Source organism: Schistocerca cancellata, unplaced genomic scaffold, assembly GCF_023864275.1.
Source record: "Schistocerca cancellata isolate TAMUIC-IGC-003103 unplaced genomic scaffold, iqSchCanc2.1 HiC_scaffold_826, whole genome shotgun sequence".
Classification (NCBI taxonomy): domain Eukaryota; kingdom Metazoa; phylum Arthropoda; class Insecta; order Orthoptera; family Acrididae; genus Schistocerca; species Schistocerca cancellata.
In genome coordinates, this window is record NW_026046837.1 from 208,810 (window position 1) to 221,378 (window position 12,569).

The following is a 12,569-nucleotide window of genomic DNA, read 5'->3' on the forward strand; positions in this document are numbered from 1 at the left end:
GACATATGTCTTCACCTCGGTGGCGATTAAAACGATTTCGCCCCCGGGTGGGCTCGAACCACCAACCTTTCGGTTAACAGCCGAACGCGCTAGCCGATTGCGCCACGGAGGCCTTGACTTGCGGTCACTCCTGCTCTCTTTATCAATGCAACTCGTATACTTTCTGCAGGCACCTCGCAGAATGGTAGTATCTGCTTACGCCTCTTCACATGGATAACGTGCATGCACACTGTAGCGGAGCTCATTAACGAATGACATCGCCAAGCATGACATTCTACTACAAAATGCATACAAAACAGTGTTCCGCCTACACATTCAGTAAACCTCTGATGCAAGTAGAGCATTCTTTATCGGTTGTAGAACTTCCCCTTCATTCAGTGCACTGCCATTTGTTAGATGCTGCTCGAGCTAGCTCTGCTCTCAGCAGCAACGTTAAAAGAATGAATGCCTTCTGTGAGGGTCGAACTCACGACCCCTGGTTTACGAGACCAGTGCTCTACCACAGAGCTAAGAAGGCCGCAGCTTTGCCTTCGTGAGCTACTCCCGAATTGTCACGTCATCATACTGAATCTTACAGCCCTCGACCAGATATCGGATTTGACACACACATGCTGCTGGGGGTGTCCACCTTACCGTTTTCCAACTCTCTTCACTGTTTCATCCTTACGATCGACGACGAGCGTCAAGCCACCAAAGGTTTGCGGTCTGCGAAAAACTTGACCTAGTGCACAGCTTGTGGGATAGCGTGGCTCTACTGTGAAACGCGCCTTTCGACTCCTCTCTCCGGCTACAGTATGCTGTCGTCCACAGTGGCACTGAAGTTGCCCATTGGGCTTCATGTAAGGCGACTGCACGCCGCTCGGCCAACAGCGGCCTACTGCAGACCGACACTTAAGAGACGCCAAATGCAGATCGACATCGAGAGAGAGGCCCTGTCACATGGCACTCGCGGTGTATACGCTGAAATGAAATGTAAATAATACATCTTTTGTAGTGGTCGTCGCTCTACTGCAATGTCACACGTGCCGAATGAATAGGAAAACAGTAGAACGTCCGCATAGGGCCATGTTTTTACCTCCACTGTCACGTGGCTGAATGTGTATAAGGGTGTGTGGCATCATTCAAACACAGCCAAACTGTCACTCTAGCTGTGTATCTCTATCAAAGTGGACATATGTCTTCACCTCGGTGGCGATTAAAACGATTTCGCCCCCGGGTGGGCTCGAACCACCAACCTTTCGGTTAACAGCCGAACGCGCTAGCCGATTGCGCCACGGAGGCCTTGACTTGCGGTCACTCCTGCTCTCTTTATCAATGCAACTCGTATACTTTCTGCAGGCACCTCGCAGAATGGTAGTATCTGCTTACGCCTCTTCACATGGATAACGTGCATGCACACTGTAGCGGAGCTCATTAACGAATGACATCGCCAAGCATGACATTCTACTACAAAATGCATACAAAACAGTGTTCCGCCTACACATTCAGTAAACCTCTGATGCAAGTAGAGCATTCTTTATCGGTTGTAGAACTTCCCCTTCATTCAGTGCACTGCCATTTGTTAGATGCTGCTCGAGCTAGCTCTGCTCTCAGCAGCAACGTTAAAAAAATGAATGCCTTCTGTGAGGGTCGAACTCACGACCCCTGGTTTACGAGACCAGTGCTCTACCACAGAGCTAAGAAGGCCGCAGCTTTGCCTTCCTGAGCTACTCCCGAATTGTCACGTCATCATACTGAATCTTACAGCCCTCGACCAGATATCGGATTTGACACACACATGCTGCTGGGGGTGTCCACCTTACCGTTTTCCAACTCTCTTCACTGTTTCATCCTTACGATCGACGACGAGCGTCAAGCCACCAAAGGTTTGCGGTCTGCGAAAAACTTGACCTAGTGCACAGCTTGTGGGATAGCGTGGCTCTACTGTGAAACGCGCCTTTCGACTCCTCTCTCCGGCTACAGTATGCTGTCGTCCACAGTGGCACTGAAGTTGCCCATTGGGCTTCATGTAAGGCGACTGCACGCCGCTCGGCCAACAGCGGCCTACTGCAGACCGACACTTAAGAGACGCCAAATGCAGATCGACATCGAGAGAGAGGCCCTGTCACATGGCACTCGCGGTGTATACGCTGAAATGAAATGTAAATAATACATCTTTTGTAGTGGTCGTCGCTCTACTGCAATGTCACACGTGCCGAATGAATAGGAAAACAGTAGAACGTCCGCATAGGGCCATGTTTTTACCTCCACTGTCACGTGGCTGAATGTGTATAAGGGTGTGTGGCATCATTCAAACACAGCCAAACTGTCACTCTAGCTGTGTATCTCTATCAAAGTGGACATATGTCTTCACCTCGGTGGCGATTAAAACGATTTCGCCCCCGGGTGGGCTCGAACCACCAACCTTTCGGTTAACAGCCGAACGCGCTAGCCGATTGCGCCACGGAGGCCTTGACTTGCGGTCACTCCTGCTCTCTTTATCAATGCAACTCGTATACTTTCTGCAGGCACCTCGCAGAATGGTAGTATCTGCTTACGCCTCTTCACATGGATAACGTGCATGCACACTGTAGCGGAGCTCATTAACGAATGACATCGCCAAGCATGACATTCTACTACAAAATGCATACAAAACAGTGTTCCGCCTACACATTCAGTAAACCTCTGATGCAAGTAGAGCATTCTTTATCGGTTGTAGAACTTCCCCTTCATTCAGTGCACTGCCATTTGTTAGATGCTGCTCGAGCTAGCTCTGCTCTCAGCAGCAACGTTAAAAAAATGAATGCCTTCTGTGAGGGTCTCACGACCCCTGGTTTACGAGACCAGTGCTCTACCACAGAGCTAAGAAGGCCGCAGCTTTGCCTTCCTGAGCTACTCCCGAATTGTCACGTCATCATACTGAATCTTACAGCCCTCGACCAGATATCGGATTTGACACACACATGCTGCTGGGGGTGTCCACCTTACCGTTTTCCAACTCTCTTCACTGTTTCACCCTTACGATCGACGACGAGCGTCAAGCCACCAAAGGTTTGCGGTCTGCGAAAAACTTGACCTAGTGCACAGCTTGTGGGATAGCGTGGCTCTACTGTGAAACGCGCCTTTCGACTCCTCTCTCCGGCTACAGTATGCTGTCGTCCACAGTGGCACTGAAGTTGCCCATTGGGCTTCATGTAAGGCGACTGCACGCCGCTCGGCCAACAGCGGCCTACTGCAGACCGACACTTAAGAGACGCCAAATGCAGATCGACATCGAGAGAGAGGCCCTGTCACATGGCACTCGCGGTGTATACGCTGAAATGAAATGTAAATAATACATCTTTTGTAGTGGTCGTCGCTCTACTGCAATGTCACACGTGCCGAATGAATAGGAAAACAGTAGAACGTCCGCATAGGGCCATGTTTTTACCTCCACTGTCACGTGGCTGAATGTGTATAAGGGTGTGTGGCATCATTCAAACACAGCCAAACTGTCACTCTAGCTGTGTATCTCTATCAAAGTGGACATATGTCTTCACCTCGGTGGCGATTAAAACGATTTCGCCCCCGGGTGGGCTCGAACCACCAACCTTTCGGTTAACAGCCGAACGCGCTAGCCGATTGCGCCACGGAGGCCTTGACTTGCGGTCACTCCTGCTCTCTTTATCAATGCAACTCGTATACTTTCTGCAGGCACCTCGCAGAATGGTAGTATCTGCTTACGCCTCTTCACATGGATAACGTGCATGCACACTGTAGCGGAGCTCATTAACGAATGACATCGCCAAGCATGACATTCTACTACAAAATGCATACAAAACAGTGTTCCGCCTACACATTCAGTAAACCTCTGATGCAAGTAGAGCATTCTTTATCGGTTGTAGAACTTCCCCTTCATTCAGTGCACTGCCATTTGTTAGATGCTGCTCGAGCTAGCTCTGCTCTCAGCAGCAACGTTAAAAGAATGAATGCCTTCTGTGAGGGTCGAACTCACGACCCCTGGTTTACGAGACCAGTGCTCTACCACAGAGCTAAGAAGGCCGCAGCTTTGCCTTCGTGAGCTACTCCCGAATTGTCACGTCATCATACTGAATCTTACAGCCCTCGACCAGATATCGGATTTGACACACACATGCTGCTGGGGGTGTCCACCTTACCGTTTTCCAACTCTCTTCACTGTTTCATCCTTACGATCGACGACGAGCGTCAAGCCACCAAAGGTTTGCGGTCTGCGAAAAACTTGACCTAGTGCACAGCTTGTGGGATAGCGTGGCTCTACTGTGAAACGCGCCTTTCGACTCCTCTCTCCGGCTACAGTATGCTGTCGTCCACAGTGGCACTGAAGTTGCCCATTGGGCTTCATGTAAGGCGACTGCACGCCGCTCGGCCAACAGCGGCCTACTGCAGACCGACACTTAAGAGACGCCAAATGCAGATCGACATCGAGAGAGAGGCCCTGTCACATGGCACTCGCGGTGTATACGCTGAAATGAAATGTAAATAATACATCTTTTGTAGTGGTCGTCGCTCTACTGCAATGTCACACGTGCCGAATGAATAGGAAAACAGTAGAACGTCCGCATAGGGCCATGTTTTTACCTCCACTGTCACGTGGCTGAATGTGTATAAGGCTGTGTGGCATCATTCAAACACAGCCAAACTGTCACTCTAGCTGTGTATCTCTATCAAAGTGGACATATGTCTTCACCTCGGTGGCGATTAAAACGATTTCGCCCCCAGGTGGGCTCGAACAACCAACCTTTCGGTTAACAGCCGAACGCGCTAGCCGATTGCGCCACGGAGGCCTTGACTTGCGGTCACTCCTGCTCTCTTTATCAATGCAACTCGTATACTTTCTGCAGGCACCTCGCAGAATGGTAGTATCTGCTTACGCCTCTTCACATGGATAACGTGCATGCACACTGTAGCGGAGCTCATTAACGAATGACATCGCCAAGCATGACATTCTACTACAAAATGCATACAAAACAGTGTTCCGCCTACACATTCAGTAAACCTCTGATGCAAGTAGAGCATTCTTTATCGGTTGTAGAACTTCCCCTTCATTCAGTGCACTGCCATTTGTTAGATGCTGCTCGAGCTAGCTCTGCTCTCAGCAGCAACGTTAAAAAAATGAATGCCTTCTGTGAGGGTCTCACGACCCCTGGTTTACGAGACCAGTGCTCTACCACAGAGCTAAGAAGGCCGCAGCTTTGCCTTCCTGAGCTACTCCCGAATTGTCACGTCATCATACTGAATCTTACAGCCCTCGACCAGATATCGGATTTGACACACACATGCTGCTGGGGGTGTCCACCTTACCGTTTTCCAACTCTCTTCACTGTTTCACCCTTACGATCGACGACGAGCGTCAAGCCACCAAAGGTTTGCGGTCTGCGAAAAACTTGACCTAGTGTACAGCTTGTGGGATAGCGTGGCTCTACTGTGAAACGCGCCTTTCGACTCCTCTCTCCGGCTACAGTATGCTGTCGTCCACAGTGGCACTGAAGTTGCCCATTGGGCTTCATGTAAGGCGACTGCACGCCGCTCGGCCAACAGCGGCCTACTGCAGACCGACACTTAAGAGACGCCAAATGCAGATCGACATCGAGAGAGAGGCCCTGTCACATGGCACTCGCGGTGTATACGCTGAAATGAAATGTAAATAATACATCTTTTGTAGTGGTCGTCGCTCTACTGCAATGTCACACGTGCCGAATGAATAGGAAAACAGTAGAACGTCCGCATAGGGCCATGTTTTTACCTCCACTGTCACGTGGCTGAATGTGTATAAGGGTGTGTGGCATCATTCAAACACAGCCAAACTGTCACTCTAGCTGTGTATCTCTATCAAAGTGGACATATGTCTTCACCTCGGTGGCGATTAAAACGATTTCGCCCCCGGGTGGGCTCGAACCACCAACCTTTCGGTTAACAGCCGAACGCGCTAGCCGATTGCGCCACGGAGGCCTTGACTTGCGGTCACTCCTGCTCTCTTTATCAATGCAACTCGTATACTTTCTGCAGGCACCTCGCAGAATGGTAGTATCTGCTTACGCCTCTTCACATGGATAACGTGCATGCACACTGTAGCGGAGCTCATTAACGAATGACATCGCCAAGCATGACATTCTACTACAAAATGCATACAAAACAGTGTTCCGCCTACACATTCAGTAAACCTCTGATGCAAGTAGAGCATTCTTTATCGGTTGTAGAACTTCCCCTTCATTCAGTGCACTGCCATTTGTTAGATGCTGCTCGAGCTAGCTCTGCTCTCAGCAGCAACGTTAAAAGAATGAATGCCTTCTGTGAGGGTCGAACTCACGACCCCTGGTTTACGAGACCAGTGCTCTACCACAGAGCTAAGAAGGCCGCAGCTTTGCCTTCGTGAGCTACTCCCGAATTGTCACGTCATCATACTGAATCTTACAGCCCTCGACCAGATATCGGATTTGACACACACATGCTGCTGGGGGTGTCCACCTTACCGTTTTCCAACTCTCTTCACTGTTTCATCCTTACGATCGACGACGAGCGTCAAGCCACCAAAGGTTTGCGGTCTGCGAAAAACTTGACCTAGTGCACAGCTTGTGGGATAGCGTGGCTCTACTGTGAAACGCGCCTTTCGACTCCTCTCTCCGGCTACAGTATGCTGTCGTCCACAGTGGCACTGAAGTTGCCCATTGGGCTTCATGTAAGGCGACTGCACGCCGCTCGGCCAACAGCGGCCTACTGCAGACCGACACTTAAGAGACGCCAAATGCAGATCGACATCGAGAGAGAGGCCCTGTCACATGGCACTCGCGGTGTATACGCTGAAATGAAATGTAAATAATACATCTTTTGTAGTGGTCGTCGCTCTACTGCAATGTCACACGTGCCGAATGAATAGGAAAACAGTAGAACGTCCGCATAGGGCCATGTTTTTACCTCCACTGTCACGTGGCTGAATGTGTATAAGGCTGTGTGGCATCATTCAAACACAGCCAAACTGTCACTCTAGCTGTGTATCTCTATCAAAGTGGACATATGTCTTCACCTCGGTGGCGATTAAAACGATTTCGCCCCCAGGTGGGCTCGAACAACCAACCTTTCGGTTAACAGCCGAACGCGCTAGCCGATTGCGCCACGGAGGCCTTGACTTGCGGTCACTCCTGCTCTCTTTATCAATGCAACTCGTATACTTTCTGCAGGCACCTCGCAGAATGGTAGTATCTGCTTACGCCTCTTCACATGGATAACGTGCATGCACACTGTAGCGGAGCTCATTAACGAATGACATCGCCAAGCATGACATTCTACTACAAAATGCATACAAAACAGTGTTCCGCCTACACATTCAGTAAACCTCTGATGCAAGTAGAGCATTCTTTATCGGTTGTAGAACTTCCCCTTCATTCAGTGCACTGCCATTTGTTAGATGCTGCTCGAGCTAGCTCTGCTCTCAGCAGCAACGTTAAAAAAATGAATGCCTTCTGTGAGGGTCTCACGACCCCTGGTTTACGAGACCAGTGCTCTACCACAGAGCTAAGAAGGCCGCAGCTTTGCCTTCCTGAGCTACTCCCGAATTGTCACGTCATCATACTGAATCTTACAGCCCTCGACCAGATATCGGATTTGACACACACATGCTGCTGGGGGTGTCCACCTTACCGTTTTCCAACTCTCTTCACTGTTTCACCCTTACGATCGACGACGAGCGTCAAGCCACCAAAGGTTTGCGGTCTGCGAAAAACTTGACCTAGTGCACAGCTTGTGGGATAGCGTGGCTCTACTGTGAAACGCGCCTTTCGACTCCTCTCTCCGGCTACAGTATGCTGTCGTCCACAGTGGCACTGAAGTTGCCCATTGGGCTTCATGTAAGGCGACTGCACGCCGCTCGGCCAACAGCGGCCTACTGCAGACCGACACTTAAGAGACGCCAAATGCAGATCGACATCGAGAGAGAGGCCCTGTCACATGGCACTCGCGGTGTATACGCTGAAATGAAATGTAAATAATACATCTTTTGTAGTGGTCGTCGCTCTACTGCAATGTCACACGTGCCGAATGAATAGGAAAACAGTAGAACGTCCGCATAGGGCCATGTTTTTACCTCCACTGTCACGTGGCTGAATGTGTATAAGGGTGTGTGGCATCATTCAAACACAGCCAAACTGTCACTCTAGCTGTGTATCTCTATCAAAGTGGACATATGTCTTCACCTCGGTGGCGATTAAAACGATTTCGCCCCCGGGTGGGCTCGAACCACCAACCTTTCGGTTAACAGCCGAACGCGCTAGCCGATTGCGCCACGGAGGCCTTGACTTGCGGTCACTCCTGCTCTCTTTATCAATGCAACTCGTATACTTTCTGCAGGCACCTCGCAGAATGGTAGTATCTGCTTACGCCTCTTCACATGGATAACGTGCATGCACACTGTAGCGGAGCTCATTAACGAATGACATCGCCAAGCATGACATTCTACTACAAAATGCATACAAAACAGTGTTCCGCCTACACATTCAGTAAACCTCTGATGCAAGTAGAGCATTCTTTATCGGTTGTAGAACTTCCCCTTCATTCAGTGCACTGCCATTTGTTAGATGCTGCTCGAGCTAGCTCTGCTCTCAGCAGCAACGTTAAAAGAATGAATGCCTTCTGTGAGGGTCGAACTCACGACCCCTGGTTTACGAGACCAGTGCTCTACCACAGAGCTAAGAAGGCCGCAGCTTTGCCTTCGTGAGCTACTCCCGAATTGTCACGTCATCATACTGAATCTTACAGCCCTCGACCAGATATCGGATTTGACACACACATGCTGCTGGGGGTGTCCACCTTACCGTTTTCCAACTCTCTTCACTGTTTCATCCTTACGATCGACGACGAGCGTCAAGCCACCAAAGGTTTGCGGTCTGCGAAAAACTTGACCTAGTGCACAGCTTGTGGGATAGCGTGGCTCTACTGTGAAACGCGCCTTTCGACTCCTCTCTCCGGCTACAGTATGCTGTCGTCCACAGTGGCACTGAAGTTGCCCATTGGGCTTCATGTAAGGCGACTGCACGCCGCTCGGCCAACAGCGGCCTACTGCAGACCGACACTTAAGAGACGCCAAATGCAGATCGACATCGAGAGAGAGGCCCTGTCACATGGCACTCGCGGTGTATACGCTGAAATGAAATGTAAATAATACATCTTTTGTAGTGGTCGTCGCTCTACTGCAATGTCACACGTGCCGAATGAATAGGAAAACAGTAGAACGTCCGCATAGGGCCATGTTTTTACCTCCACTGTCACGTGGCTGAATGTGTATAAGGCTGTGTGGCATCATTCAAACACAGCCAAACTGTCACTCTAGCTGTGTATCTCTATCAAAGTGGACATATGTCTTCACCTCGGTGGCGATTAAAACGATTTCGCCCCCAGGTGGGCTCGAACAACCAACCTTTCGGTTAACAGCCGAACGCGCTAGCCGATTGCGCCACGGAGGCCTTGACTTGCGGTCACTCCTGCTCTCTTTATCAATGCAACTCGTATACTTTCTGCAGGCACCTCGCAGAATGGTAGTATCTGCTTACGCCTCTTCACATGGATAACGTGCATGCACACTGTAGCGGAGCTCATTAACGAATGACATCGCCAAGCATGACATTCTACTACAAAATGCATACAAAACAGTGTTCCGCCTACACATTCAGTAAACCTCTGATGCAAGTAGAGCATTCTTTATCGGTTGTAGAACTTCCCCTTCATTCAGTGCACTGCCATTTGTTAGATGCTGCTCGAGCTAGCTCTGCTCAAGCAGCAACGTTAAAAAACTGAATGCCTTCTGTGAGGGTCGAACTCACGACCCCTGGTTCACGAGACCAGTGCTCTACCACTGAGCTAAGAAGGCCGCAGCTTTGCCTTCCTGAGCTACTCCCGAATTGTCACGTCATCATACTGAATCTTACAGCCCTCGACCAGATATCGGATTTGACACACACATGCTGCTGGGGGTGTCCACCTTACCGTTTTCCAAGTCTCTTCACTGTTTCACCCTTACGATCGACGACGAGCGTCAAGCCACCAAAGGTTTGCGGTCTGCGAAAAACTTGACCTAGTGCACAGCTTGTGGGATAGCGTGGCTCTACTGTGAAACGCGCCTTTCGACTCCTCTCTCCGGCTACAGTATGCTGTCGTCCACAGTGGCACTGAAGTTGCCCATTGGGCTTCATGTAAGGCGACTGCACGCCGCTCGGCCAACAGCGGCCTACTGCAGACCGACACTTAAGAGACGCCAAATGCAGATCGACATCGAGAGAGAGGCCCTGTCACATGGCACTCGCGGTGTATACGCTGAAATGAAATGTAAATAATACATCTTTTGTAGTGGTCGTCGCTCTACTGCAATGTCACACGTGCCGAATGAATAGGAAAACAGTAGAACGTCCGCATAGGGCCATGTTTTTACCTCCACTGTCACGTGGCTGAATGTGTATAAGGGTGTGTGGCATCATTCAAACACAGCCAAACTGTCACTCTAGCTGTGTATCTCTATCAAAGTGGACATATGTCTTCACCTCGGTGGCGATTAAAACGATTTCGCCCCCGGGTGGGCTCGAACCACCAACCTTTCGGTTAACAGCCGAACGCGCTAGCCGATTGCGCCACGGAGGCCTTGACTTGCGGTCACTCCTGCTCTCTTTATCAATGCAACTCGTATACTTTCTGCAGGCACCTCGCAGAATGGTAGTATCTGCTTACGCCTCTTCACATGGATAACGTGCATGCACACTGTAGCGGAGCTCATTAACGAATGACATCGCCAAGCATGACATTCTACTACAAAATGCATACAAAACAGTGTTCCGCCTACACATTCAGTAAACCTCTGATGCAAGTAGAGCATTCTTTATCGGTTGTAGAACTTCCCCTTCATTCAGTGCACTGCCATTTGTTAGATGCTGCTCGAGCTAGCTCTGCTCTCAGCAGCAACGTTAAAAAAATGAATGCCTTCTGTGAGGGTCGAACTCACGACCCCTGGTTTACGAGACCAGTGCTCTACCACAGAGCTAAGAAGGCCGCAGCTTTGCCTTCCTGAGCTACTCCCGAATTGTCACGTCATCATACTGAATCTTACAGCCCTCGACCAGATATCGGATTTGACACACACATGCTGCTGGGGGTGTCCACCTTACCGTTTTCCAACTCTCTTCACTGTTTCACCCTTACGATCGACGACGAGCGTCAAGCCACCAAAGGTTTGCGGTCTGCGAAAAACTTGACCTAGTGCACAGCTTGTGGGATAGCGTGGCTCTACTGTGAAACGCGCCTTTCGACTCCTCTCTCCGGCTACAGTATGCTGTCGTCCACAGTGGCACTGAAGTTGCCCATTGGGCTTCATGTAAGGCGACTGCACGCCGCTCGGCCAACAGCGGCCTACTGCAGACCGACACTTAAGAGACGCCAAATGCAGATCGACATCGAGAGAGAGGCCCTGTCACATGGCACTCGCGGTGTATACGCTGAAATGAAATGTAAATAATACATCTTTTGTAGTGGTCGTCGCTCTACTGCAATGTCACACGTGCCGAATGAATAGGAAAACAGTAGAACGTCCGCATAGGGCCATGTTTTTACCTCCACTGTCACGTGGCTGAATGTGTATAAGGGTGTGTGGCATCATTCAAACACAGCCAAACTGTCACTCTAGCTGTGTATCTCTATCAAAGTGGACATATGTCTTCACCTCGGTGGCGATTAAAACGATTTCGCCCCCGGGTGGGCTCGAACCACCAACCTTTCGGTTAACAGCCGAACGCGCTAGCCGATTGCGCCACGGAGGCCTTGACTTGCGGTCACTCCTGCTCTCTTTATCAATGCAACTCGTATACTTTCTGCAGGCACCTCGCAGAATGGTAGTATCTGCTTACGCCTCTTCACATGGATAACGTGCATGCACACTGTAGCGGAGCTCATTAACGAATGACATCGCCAAGCATGACATTCTACTACAAAATGCATACAAAACAGTGTTCCGCCTACACATTCAGTAAACCTCTGATGCAAGTAGAGCATTCTTTATCGGTTGTAGAACTTCCCCTTCATTCAGTGCACTGCCATTTGTTAGATGCTGCTCGAGCTAGCTCTGCTCTCAGCAGCAACGTTAAAAAAATGAATGCCTTCTGTGAGGGTCGAACTCACGACCCCTGGTTTACGAGACCAGTGCTCTACCACAGAGCTAAGAAGGCCGCAGCTTTGCCTTCCTGAGCTACTCCCGAATTGTCACGTCATCATACTGAATCTTACAGCCCTCGACCAGATATCGGATTTGACACACACATGCTGCTGGGGGTGTCCACCTTACCGTTTTCCAACTCTCTTCACTGTTTCATCCTTACGATCGACGACGAGCGTCAAGCCACCAAAGGTTTGCGGTCTGCGAAAAACTTGACCTAGTGCACAGCTTGTGGGATAGCGTGGCTCTACTGTGAAACGCGCCTTTCGACTCCTCTCTCCGGCTACAGTATGCTGTCGTCCACAGTGGCACTGAAGTTGCCCATTGGGCTTCATGTAAGGCGACTGCACGCCGCTCGGCCAACAGCGGCCTACTGCAGACCGACACT

The 12,569-nt window shown here is 50.2% G+C and overlaps 19 non-coding genes across 19 annotated transcripts; all 19 read right to left on the reverse strand.

Annotated features, from left to right (window-relative positions):
• Window positions 1-38: 38 nt before the first annotated feature.
• On the reverse strand, window positions 39-112 carry Trnan-guu (transfer RNA asparagine (anticodon GUU)). Its single transcript has one exon. It is a non-coding gene; the product is annotated as a tRNA-Asn (tRNA).
• A 333-nt stretch (window positions 113-445) lies between these two features.
• Trnat-cgu (transfer RNA threonine (anticodon CGU)) lies at window positions 446-517 on the reverse strand. Its single transcript has one exon. It is a non-coding gene; the product is annotated as a tRNA-Thr (tRNA).
• A 690-nt stretch (window positions 518-1,207) lies between these two features.
• On the reverse strand, window positions 1,208-1,281 carry Trnan-guu (transfer RNA asparagine (anticodon GUU)). Its single transcript has one exon. It is a non-coding gene; the product is annotated as a tRNA-Asn (tRNA).
• A 333-nt stretch (window positions 1,282-1,614) lies between these two features.
• Trnat-cgu (transfer RNA threonine (anticodon CGU)) lies at window positions 1,615-1,686 on the reverse strand. Its single transcript has one exon. It is a non-coding gene; the product is annotated as a tRNA-Thr (tRNA).
• A 690-nt stretch (window positions 1,687-2,376) lies between these two features.
• Window positions 2,377-2,450, reverse strand: Trnan-guu (transfer RNA asparagine (anticodon GUU)). Its single transcript has one exon. It is a non-coding gene; the product is annotated as a tRNA-Asn (tRNA).
• Window positions 2,451-3,541: 1,091 nt separating this feature from the next.
• Trnan-guu (transfer RNA asparagine (anticodon GUU)) lies at window positions 3,542-3,615 on the reverse strand. Its single transcript has one exon. It is a non-coding gene; the product is annotated as a tRNA-Asn (tRNA).
• Window positions 3,616-3,948: 333 nt separating this feature from the next.
• Window positions 3,949-4,020, reverse strand: Trnat-cgu (transfer RNA threonine (anticodon CGU)). Its single transcript has one exon. It is a non-coding gene; the product is annotated as a tRNA-Thr (tRNA).
• A 690-nt stretch (window positions 4,021-4,710) lies between these two features.
• On the reverse strand, window positions 4,711-4,784 carry Trnan-guu (transfer RNA asparagine (anticodon GUU)). Its single transcript has one exon. It is a non-coding gene; the product is annotated as a tRNA-Asn (tRNA).
• A 1,091-nt stretch (window positions 4,785-5,875) lies between these two features.
• On the reverse strand, window positions 5,876-5,949 carry Trnan-guu (transfer RNA asparagine (anticodon GUU)). Its single transcript has one exon. It is a non-coding gene; the product is annotated as a tRNA-Asn (tRNA).
• A 333-nt stretch (window positions 5,950-6,282) lies between these two features.
• On the reverse strand, window positions 6,283-6,354 carry Trnat-cgu (transfer RNA threonine (anticodon CGU)). The gene has a single exon. It is a non-coding gene; the product is annotated as a tRNA-Thr (tRNA).
• A 690-nt stretch (window positions 6,355-7,044) lies between these two features.
• On the reverse strand, window positions 7,045-7,118 carry Trnan-guu (transfer RNA asparagine (anticodon GUU)). The gene has a single exon. It is a non-coding gene; the product is annotated as a tRNA-Asn (tRNA).
• A 1,091-nt stretch (window positions 7,119-8,209) lies between these two features.
• Window positions 8,210-8,283, reverse strand: Trnan-guu (transfer RNA asparagine (anticodon GUU)). Its single transcript has one exon. It is a non-coding gene; the product is annotated as a tRNA-Asn (tRNA).
• Window positions 8,284-8,616: 333 nt separating this feature from the next.
• Trnat-cgu (transfer RNA threonine (anticodon CGU)) lies at window positions 8,617-8,688 on the reverse strand. The gene has a single exon. It is a non-coding gene; the product is annotated as a tRNA-Thr (tRNA).
• A 690-nt stretch (window positions 8,689-9,378) lies between these two features.
• Trnan-guu (transfer RNA asparagine (anticodon GUU)) lies at window positions 9,379-9,452 on the reverse strand. Its single transcript has one exon. It is a non-coding gene; the product is annotated as a tRNA-Asn (tRNA).
• Window positions 9,453-9,784: 332 nt separating this feature from the next.
• Window positions 9,785-9,856, reverse strand: Trnat-cgu (transfer RNA threonine (anticodon CGU)). The gene has a single exon. It is a non-coding gene; the product is annotated as a tRNA-Thr (tRNA).
• A 690-nt stretch (window positions 9,857-10,546) lies between these two features.
• On the reverse strand, window positions 10,547-10,620 carry Trnan-guu (transfer RNA asparagine (anticodon GUU)). Its single transcript has one exon. It is a non-coding gene; the product is annotated as a tRNA-Asn (tRNA).
• Window positions 10,621-10,953: 333 nt separating this feature from the next.
• Trnat-cgu (transfer RNA threonine (anticodon CGU)) lies at window positions 10,954-11,025 on the reverse strand. Its single transcript has one exon. It is a non-coding gene; the product is annotated as a tRNA-Thr (tRNA).
• A 690-nt stretch (window positions 11,026-11,715) lies between these two features.
• On the reverse strand, window positions 11,716-11,789 carry Trnan-guu (transfer RNA asparagine (anticodon GUU)). The gene has a single exon. It is a non-coding gene; the product is annotated as a tRNA-Asn (tRNA).
• A 333-nt stretch (window positions 11,790-12,122) lies between these two features.
• On the reverse strand, window positions 12,123-12,194 carry Trnat-cgu (transfer RNA threonine (anticodon CGU)). The gene has a single exon. It is a non-coding gene; the product is annotated as a tRNA-Thr (tRNA).
• Window positions 12,195-12,569: the final 375 nt, after the last annotated feature.